Source organism: Podarcis cretensis, assembly GCF_951804945.1.
Source record: "Podarcis cretensis genome assembly, chromosome: 3".
Classification (NCBI taxonomy): Eukaryota; Metazoa; Chordata; class Lepidosauria; order Squamata; family Lacertidae; genus Podarcis; species Podarcis cretensis.
In genome coordinates, this window is record NC_137172.1 from 31,004,581 (window position 1) to 31,013,893 (window position 9,313).

The following is a 9,313-nucleotide window of genomic DNA, read 5'->3' on the forward strand; positions in this document are numbered from 1 at the left end:
AGGGGCACCTCTGTTGCTTCCTTGAACAATATTAACATGAGATTAAACGATATTAAGACTGGCCCCACAGCTGGTGAACTTGGGCAGACCATTTCACTGAATGTTCTCCAGGAGAAATCCTCCCTACAGTTCAGGAGAATATCGAAAAAATTACCCCGGAGGAATTGATTCTTGTTGGATTTGCCCAAAAGGAGGATGGAGAGATGTATGATGTGTGTGTAAGATCCTTTCATTTTTATCCTGACTTCAATGTAAAAAGGTGAAAGTCCACTCACTTTTGCAGCTGCCCCTGCCCACTTCCAATATGTGGCCCACAGAAAGTTGTCCACAAGGGCTCGAAAATATTTCCCACCCTTGCTATAGAAGAAGGGTGGATTCTAAACATTTAAAATGAAACAAAACAAATAATAAAACCAGTTCGAACTGGCATGCGTAGGATTAGCAAACATAGTATAAGACAGGGACCCTATACAGTAGTACCTCAGGTTAAGAACTTAATTCATTCTGGAGGTCCGTTCTTAACCTGAAACTGTTCTTAACCTGAGGTACCACTTTAGCTAATGGGGCTTCCTGCTGCTGCCATGCGATTTCTGTTCTCATCCTGAAGCAAAGTTCTTAAACCGAGGTACTATTTCTGGGTTAACGGCGTCTGTAACCTGAAGTGTCTGTAACCTGAGGTACCACTGTACTTTTAATAGTTGTGTTGGTGAGTGGGGCGGATGACCCCAACATTAGGCAAAAAAATCCCTCCGATGCACCACTTTAAAAACATCCAGGCTTCTTATCCTCCATCACATCTGATGACCTCATTGAAACAGACACCGGACATTAAAATGCCCTCAGTCAAATGATACATCTCAGTTGAAACACAGACACACGGTTTGGTGAGAGTTCCAGCTTATTTACTTACAATTAATTATTATTATTTAGGTTTACACTCACAGAATAATGGGTTTCAGATATGAAGGAGGGGGAGGCAAACAGCTTTTGTTTTGTTGAGTGGGGACTGGTTTGTATGTGTGTGCATGAGCTGTGTGTGTGTGTGTGTGTGTGTGTGTGTGTGTGTGTGTGTGTGTATTTCATCTTTACTATGGATGTGACAAGGATTTGGTTTCCTCACTTGTTTCTTTAGCCTTAACCAATTTAAACACACTAATCTTTATTGTCCTGAGAGTGCAGCACACAGTAAAAACTGAGGCTCTGATCCAACACCAACAAGAATCGCAATACAAAGCCTTCGATTAGCAACAGTGAAACAGAATTATGCCTCTTTAAATTGCTTAATAATAATAATAATACAAGAAGCAATTCTTCCAGGGTAACATTTCAACTATTTATATGCTGCCAAAATCAAGTAACTGATATTCCATAGGTACCCAGTGTAAATTGTAGGTAAAATGTAATCTGTAATGTCAACATCAATAATATTTCTCTTTTTCTGTTCAAGAGCTACAATGCACTACTGTTCAGGATGTGCTTGTGTGCTTCTCATGGGCATGTGGTTGGCCACAGTGAGAACAGGATACTGGCCCTTGAATATCTGAGAAAATTCTGTTTGCAGGTTGAAACTCTTGCACCCCGAGTTATGTACACTTAGGCTGAGGTATGCACACTTTCCTGTGAGTAAATCCCATTGAACACAGTGGAGCTTACCTGTGAGTTGATATCCACAGGACTGCCTTGTTGAACTGTCATTGAGGAACAAGCTTGAACTGCAGAGGTTATTAATAGCGTTTTAATCCAATTGTTGTCGGTGCACATGGCATTTTACAGAATTCCCTTGGCAAATAAATAAATAAATGATTAGTTCCCTCACCCAAAGCAGCATATAATCCCTGCCCTTGGAACATGTCAAACACCTCAAAATTATTAATTTTCCCTATTTCAGGGAAAAACTTGTTACTGAACCTCACATTGAAACATAAAGCTGGCACAGAACCCAATAAAAGAATAAAGAGGTGATCAAAAGTTTATTGACCTGCTAATAGTAAAACTACAGTAATTAACTGCAGATGGCAGAGGATCTATAAAGTTAGCCAACATGCTTTGGGACATTAAGGCTGCAACCCTATACCCATTCTTACCTGGGAGTAAGTCCCCTTGAGGTCCATGAGGCTTACATCTGAGTAGACATTATAAGCTTGCACTGTAAGGGATGTATGCGTTTAATTACAGTTTTACTGTTTCAGTTAATATGCTGTTTTCATTTTATTATATAATATACCACTGAGGTATTGTTTTATTATAATTCAACTATGGTTTTACAGCAGATACCATTTGCCCACTTCTGCAGTCCTGGAGTTGAAACAACCCCCTGCCCCAGTTCTCCTAAGCAAAACCAGAAGACAAATATTCTCCAAACAGAGTGAATATTTGGTCTTCAGCATTGATCCCTGCTGTCTGAAATGGAAATGTAGGAATGTAAGAACACAAGAAGAGGCCAAAGGGTGATCCATCACAGTATTATATTGTTGCAGGGGCCAACCAGATGCCTAGGCAAAGACCGCAAGCAGGACCTGAGCACAAGAGCTCTCTCCCTTCCTGTGCTTTCCAGCTACTGCTATTTCAGAAGCATTGCTGCCCCTCACCATGGAGAACAGAGTATAGATATCACAGCTAGTAGCCACTGATAGTCTTACCCTCCATGAATTTGTCCAGTCCTCTTTCAAAACCATCAAAGATGGTGGCCACCACTGCTTCTTGTGGGGACAGAATTCTGCAGTGCCGTGTTGTGTCAGTCCTGAATTTTACACCCCAAATCTATCTATTTATATACTTCATCTTTCAACAGAAATCTCTCAGTTTACAAGTCCCAGCAAAAAAGCAATCAATATAAGAAATGCAATAGGAAAGCCACATTCAAAACTAAACAACACTACTGCTAAGAGTCACAATCAATCACCACTACCACCATCATGACCACAGGATTCTGGTTTTCGGGTTTTGCAATGACCAGGCTGATTGCTGAAGAATTGATGCTTTTGAATTATGGTGCTGGAGAAGACTCTTGAGAGTCCCATGGACTGCAAGAAGATCAAACCTCTCCATTCTGAAGGAAATCAGCCCTGAGTGCTCACTGGAAGGACAGATCCTGCAGCTGAGGCTCCAATACTTTGGCCACCTCATAAGAAGAGAAGACTCCCTGGAGAAGACCCTGATGTTGGGAAAGATGGAGGGCACAAGGAGAAGGGGACGACAGAGGACGAGATGGTTGGACAGTGTTCTCAAAGCTACCAGTATGAGTTTGACCAAACTGCGGGAGGTAGTGGAAGACAGGAGTGCCTGGCGTGCTCTGGTCCATGGGGTCATGAAGAGTCGGAGATGACTAAACAACTAAACAACAATAACAAGTACACATCTGGCCACTACAGTGCCCTCCAGATGTAGCTGGACTCCCACTCCCACTGGCTCCAGCCAGTATGGCCGTTGGTCCGGGATGATGGGAGTTGTAGTCCAACCAAGTTCAGGAGGGCTCCACATTGCCTACATTTAACTAGCAGCTTGTTCCCCTTTCTGATCTTCCTTTCACACCCACTTGATCTCGTGCTCTTCCTTCTTGTATCTCCTTTGCCTAGGAAAGTAGGAAACAATGAAATGAGAACTTGCCTTGGTTAGCTTCAGTTAAAAACCGATATAAATGATTTGGTGAAAAATGATACTTTGGAGTTGTGGAATCCACCCATGTCGACATTCTTGGTGTGTGTGTGTGTGTGTGTGTGTGTGTGTGTGTGGTGAAATACCCTTCCTGAAAAAATATGTTTGAATGTGGGGTGGAAACAGAATGTGGGCAGGGCAATCTCATTCATACTCACAATAACATTCACACAAATGGTTCAGAACTTCCCCTTCCCTCTCCCCCCCAAAACTGGCAAAAAATTGTGACAACATTATTATGACGAACAGCAGAATAAAAGTGTACTAAATAAAGCACGTCACATTTATCTGGACAAAACGCTTGTGCTCAATTCAACATCAAAATGAATTATTTGTTTTCACATCATAGGGGTTTTTTCTTTAAGTACAGATTAGCAATGAGCTGTGTAAAAACTGACCACCTGAAACATTCTTAGGTTGTCATTGCTGTGACAGTGGGAATCCTGGCTAACCCGGGGATAACCCTTTCTCTTAGGGAGTTGGTGTGCTGCTGCTGCTGCTGCTGCATGCTCTCAATAGGCAAGATCCAATACGCTCCCAAGCAAACCCTAGACTGACCTTTGACTCTTCCTCTGAAATATAACCATAAAAATAATGAGTCTGTAAACTGCTTTTGGCAATTATATCATTCCTGGAATGAAAGGACATTGTCATTAGCATGCGGCTTATGGACACCAGCTTGCTGGGCTTGGCTTGCAGCCAAGCTGGGAAAGGGAGCTGGATTTAAAAAACTGACACAGTTCAATGGGATAATTAGGCAGGTTTTGTTTGAGTTTGTTGATCTAAATGTGCAAGAGATTAGCCTTTCCCCTTTCAGCTCTGGGTAATGATCACAGCTAACAGGTGGCAAGCTAATGGCAGAACATGAAAATAATACTTTGTTTCCTGGTACCTTTCTTTGTTGTTTTTCCACAGGGGATTTCTTCAACATCTTCCAACCAACAGACAGCATTTGGCCGTCCCCTTCATGTCCTTACTTCCTTCTTGCTTTTGGATAATTTCTTTTTCCTGTCTGGAAAAAAGAAAAACACCATCCATACCATCCATTTCAATTTGCAGTTTTTAAAAACCCACGCTCCAAAATGCACCCCCAAATGACAAATGTTTACAAGGTGGTCCAAGGACTGCCTTTAATAGTTTAAACAGGTGTGAGGAACCTTTGGAGCTCCAGATGTTGCTACAACTACAGTTCCCATCACCCCTGACCACTGGCCATGCTTGCTCATGGGAGTTGTAGTTCAGCAACATCTGGAGGGCCACAGGTTCCCAATGCCTGTTTTGAAAGTTCCTTCCACAAACACAGATTGCAGCTGCTCTAAGCCGCAAGAATGGCCAGTTGCTACTGGGACTGGACACAAGCAGGTAGGGCTGGGGGAGAGCCTTGTCTGAAACCTCAGAGAGCTGCTGCCAATCAGTGCAGACAATACTGAGCTAGATAGACAAATGGTCTGACTTAGTAGAAGGCAGCTTCCTATGCCACAAATGCCACTGGAGTGATGGGACATGCCAATATATAACATCTTTCCCAGGGATATTGTACAAAAAATACATTGTTTAATTTTAAAATTTTCTGTTTTACAATTTACAATATTCACTTAAATAACCTTAAAATATCAATGACTTCCCTTCTCTTCCCATGGTTCATTTTGCATAGCATAAATCCCTGCATATTTTATATAAACTAAACCATTCAGTATTCCATTATTACTTCCATCAAAGATTATCTACAAGGTTGAATTTATCCTAATGCTGCCAACGTTTTCAATTGTACGCAATTCCCCCCATATATTCAATAAACATTTTCCAATCTTCTTTAAAAGAATGTTCTTCTTAGTTCTTTTATTTTGTAAGTTAGATCGGGAAGCTGTGCATATTCCATCAGTTAATTTGCCATTCTGCTTTGGTTGGGACCTTGTTCGTTATCCATTTTTGGGCTAACAAAACGTGGGCTGCCATAGTGGCTTACATAAATAACCTTTTTTGACACCTGGGAATTTCCATCTGAATTATCCCCAACAAAAAGGACTCTGGTTTTTGGTTTTGGAAAGGTGCTTTAAAACATTTTTTTTCAATTCATCATCAATTACTTCCCAATAATCTTTTACCCTTTTACCGGTCCACCACATATGAAAGAACGTACAAAAAGATACATAGTTTAAACCAGCCTTCACCAGCCTTCCAGAGTGCCTTCCATATGTTTTGGACTACAGTGGTGCCCCGCAAGACAAACGCCTCGCAAGATGGAAAACCCGCTAGACGAAAGGGTTTTCCGTTTTGGAGGCGCTTCGCAAAACGAATTTCCTATGGGCTTGCTTCGCAAGACGAAAATGTCTTGTGAGTTCCTGTGGGTTTTTTTTTCCTCCCCCCCTTTTTCTAAGCTGCTAAGCCGCTTATCAGCTGATCCGCTAAAAGCCGCTAAAAGCCGCTAAGCCACTAATAGCGCTAATCCGCTAAGCCGTCAATGGGCTTGCTTCGCAAGACGAAAAAACCGCTAGACGAAGAGACTCGCGGAACAGATTAATTTCGTGTTGCGAGGCACCACTGTACAACTCCCATCAGCCCCAGCCATAGCAGCACTGGGCTGGCGAAGATTGGTTTATATATTCTGATGGTTTGAAGACTCTGGTATTTAATCCCAAAGGTTTGACAGTTCAGTCATCATTTATGGGCTATGCAGTCAAATTCCACTCAGCCAACAGTTGTTTGCCATCCTGCTTGCAGCTTACTTTCAAAGATCTGAGAACTATTATATCACCATCACCCTGGAGCCTTCAGGCCCCTAAGCTAAACATAACCAGCTCTTCAACCTTTCTTGCTATCTCTTATCGTTGCTGCTCTTGTTTGGGATGCTCAGCAGCTTCTCAAATTGCACGGGCCAATGTTGTGTGCTGCGCTCCAGCTTCTGGGCCGTCGCCAAGTCCTGTGGAATAATATATTCCTAATACTGAGATACATGTGCTTCTGATGAAGCCCTCATAAAGATCACTTTCTTTTTAGAGCAATAATTTCTGCGTCGCGGTTGCCAAAGGCCTTTGCAATTCTTACCGCGCTTAAAGCCACAAAGAAAACCTGTAGGTGGATTAGGAGGAGAGAAGAACCCCTTTCAGGCATTCTTTGAATGTGTGAAGGGGGAGGGAGGGAGATCGATTGCACTGACCTCCACACATTCATCTGAAGGTTGGGACAAAGAGCGTCTCCACCCCCATCGTTCAGCCCAGACACTGAGATCCAGCACCGAGGGCCTTCTGGCGGTTCCCTCATTGCAAGAAGTGAGGTTACAGGGAACCAGACAGAGGGCCTTCTCGTTAGTGGCGTCCGCCCTGTGGAACGCCCTCCCTTCAAACGTGAAGGAAATAAGCAGCTATCCTATCTTTAAAAGACATCTGAAGGCAGCCCTGTTTAGGGGAGTTTTTAATATTTAATGCTGTATTGTTTTTAACACTGGATTGGAAGGCGCCCAGAGTGGCTGGGGAAACTCAGACAGATGGGCGGGGTATAAATAATAAGTTGTTTTGTTGTTGTTGTTGTTGTTGTTATTGTTGTTGTTGTTGTTGTTGTTGTTGTTGTTGTTGTTGTTATTACATCACCTTTCCCCAACCTGGTGCCTTACCAATTGCTGGAAACTGCAGGAGATGAGCCACTGCCATGATCCAGAAGGTTTTTCTTAGATGCTTTCGACTGCAATTCCCATCATCCCTGACCATTGGCCATGCTGGCTGGGACTTGGAGTACACACAGGGTTCTCTTAAGAATGTAAGAAGGTGCAGCAATCCTAAACTGAGTGATGAGATTTCACCCACCACTGGTAGCCATATCTATATGTGTTCACTCATCACACATAAAAGAAGTCCTGGGGCATTTTCAAAAGTGTATGGCCACATCAACCTAGTTGGCTTAGTCTGCCCCATTACTCACCTCAGCACTCAAAGAACAATAACTTACATGCCAATACTGATTTTAATTCATTTGATTTTTTCGCTCTTTTGACAAGGCAAGTATATCCTGGTGTTAAACCACAGGATTTTGGGTTTCTTAAAGTAGTTCGTGCCTTCCATCATGTTCTCAGGTACTTTTTGCTCACCATGCAATTGTCAAAAGCAAAAGTAATAACCAGATAGAGATATGAAATAGGGGGACTTCCAGCTAAATATAATGTGATGGACATGGTTTGAATGTATACTGTTGGAGTTATTCCAAGGCTATGTTATGTGAAGAAACAGGAATAGCTGATTCTTAAACAATGTCTACAGTTACCAAAAATCACAACATGGGAAGATAACTGACTCGTGTTGCTTTGTTTCAGTCCCATAGGATTCTCCCACAAAGAGAAATTAATACCATCAATTCTGAATTATGCTTTTAAAACTCCCACAGTTTAGAATGAGGGGTGAATAAGCTTAGAATGAAGGTTCAAAGGCACCTTCGTGGTGAGGGAAAATAGTGTGAAGAAGGTGCTATTAAGATCCAAAGGCGGAAAGGCAATTTCCACCTCAGGGCTTTCCCCAAGAGCCCAAGAGATGGAGGAGAAATTTGACCTGGTCTGCATTTAAAGGTGAGTCTACCTTTGGCAAACTGCAGGTTTGGAGATGAGGCAGAACACTGATGCCACTGGGTGCTTGGGGAGGGGGGTGGGATATTTCTTTGGTGAGGAAGTGTTAACGTCCCTTCCTGCACACTATTGTTCCGATCCTGCTGTTGAAGGTTAGGGAAAGATTTGTGTCTCCATCAATGAAGCGTTCAGCACCATGTGCCATTGGCCTCTAGAATCCTGGATAACCCTCCTGCCTCCATTAATGGAGAACGGCAATGACTAAATTGCTGGATGGGAATCTGAACACACAAGTGGTGCAGCTGAATATGCTGGAGAGTCCACAACCAGCAGCTGAGGTCGAATGCTCTGGTTGAGGAGCTTTGACATAACACATGGAGAGTGAAGGCATGAGACAGATGAGTACCCAGGTGTATATTTTACAGATGTTCTTCCCTATGGGTCTTGCTGATGAATGGGGGATCCCAGCTGCTCCCTGACAATGAATGCACAATGAATGTAATTAACTGTGCACAATAATAGCTTAGAAGCAACCAAAGCCATTAATCTGCTCAGATCTGTTCGGATAAAGAGGGGATTTATTAATCTAGAATCTTCTCACTTTCTATCCAATACACATAGCCCCTCTTCTTAAAGAAGGCTTTGCCTGCTCGAAAACCTAAAACCATAAATATCTTCCACTGGGAACTCTAACAATGGTTTGAGATTTGGTCCAGGAAAAAAATAAGCACCAGGTGTTGCAAGCAGCTTGTTTTAGAGGCCTCTATAAGAGATTCCGAAAAATCCTTATGGTGTCTCTGATAATATATTGCTTAATAATGTCGTCAGCTCCCTATACTTCCCCTTTAGAGGAAAATGATGGATGGTGATTTTATGTTACATAATGAAGTCATCCAATGATCTCCGTACTCTATAGAGGATTTTAAAGCAGCCCTACAAGGACACCAATGCAAAAGAGGCAATAAAGAGGGAAAACAGCAAATACTAGTTGATTGGATCCAACTGTCATACTCAGGAGGCGGCCCACTGAAATCAACTAGCTTAATTCCATTTATTTCAATGGGTCTACTTCAGAGCATTTTGTGTGTGTGTGTTGCTACAACCCTGTGT

General features: G+C 42.5%; 1 long non-coding RNA gene across 2 annotated transcripts; it reads right to left on the reverse strand.

Moving 5' to 3' along the window:
• Positions 1-274: 274 nt before the first annotated feature.
• Positions 275-3,545, reverse strand: LOC307212259. Of its 2 annotated transcripts, none has more exons than XR_013836911.1 (3): positions 3,536-3,545; positions 1,654-1,779; positions 275-377 (listed from the first exon to the last, which is right to left on the reverse strand). It is a non-coding gene; the product is annotated as an uncharacterized lncRNA (long non-coding RNA). The 2 variants fall into 2 exon arrangements; XR_013836912.1 differs by lacking the exon at positions 3,536-3,545 and adding an exon at positions 2,085-2,948.
• Positions 3,546-9,313: the final 5,768 nt, after the last annotated feature.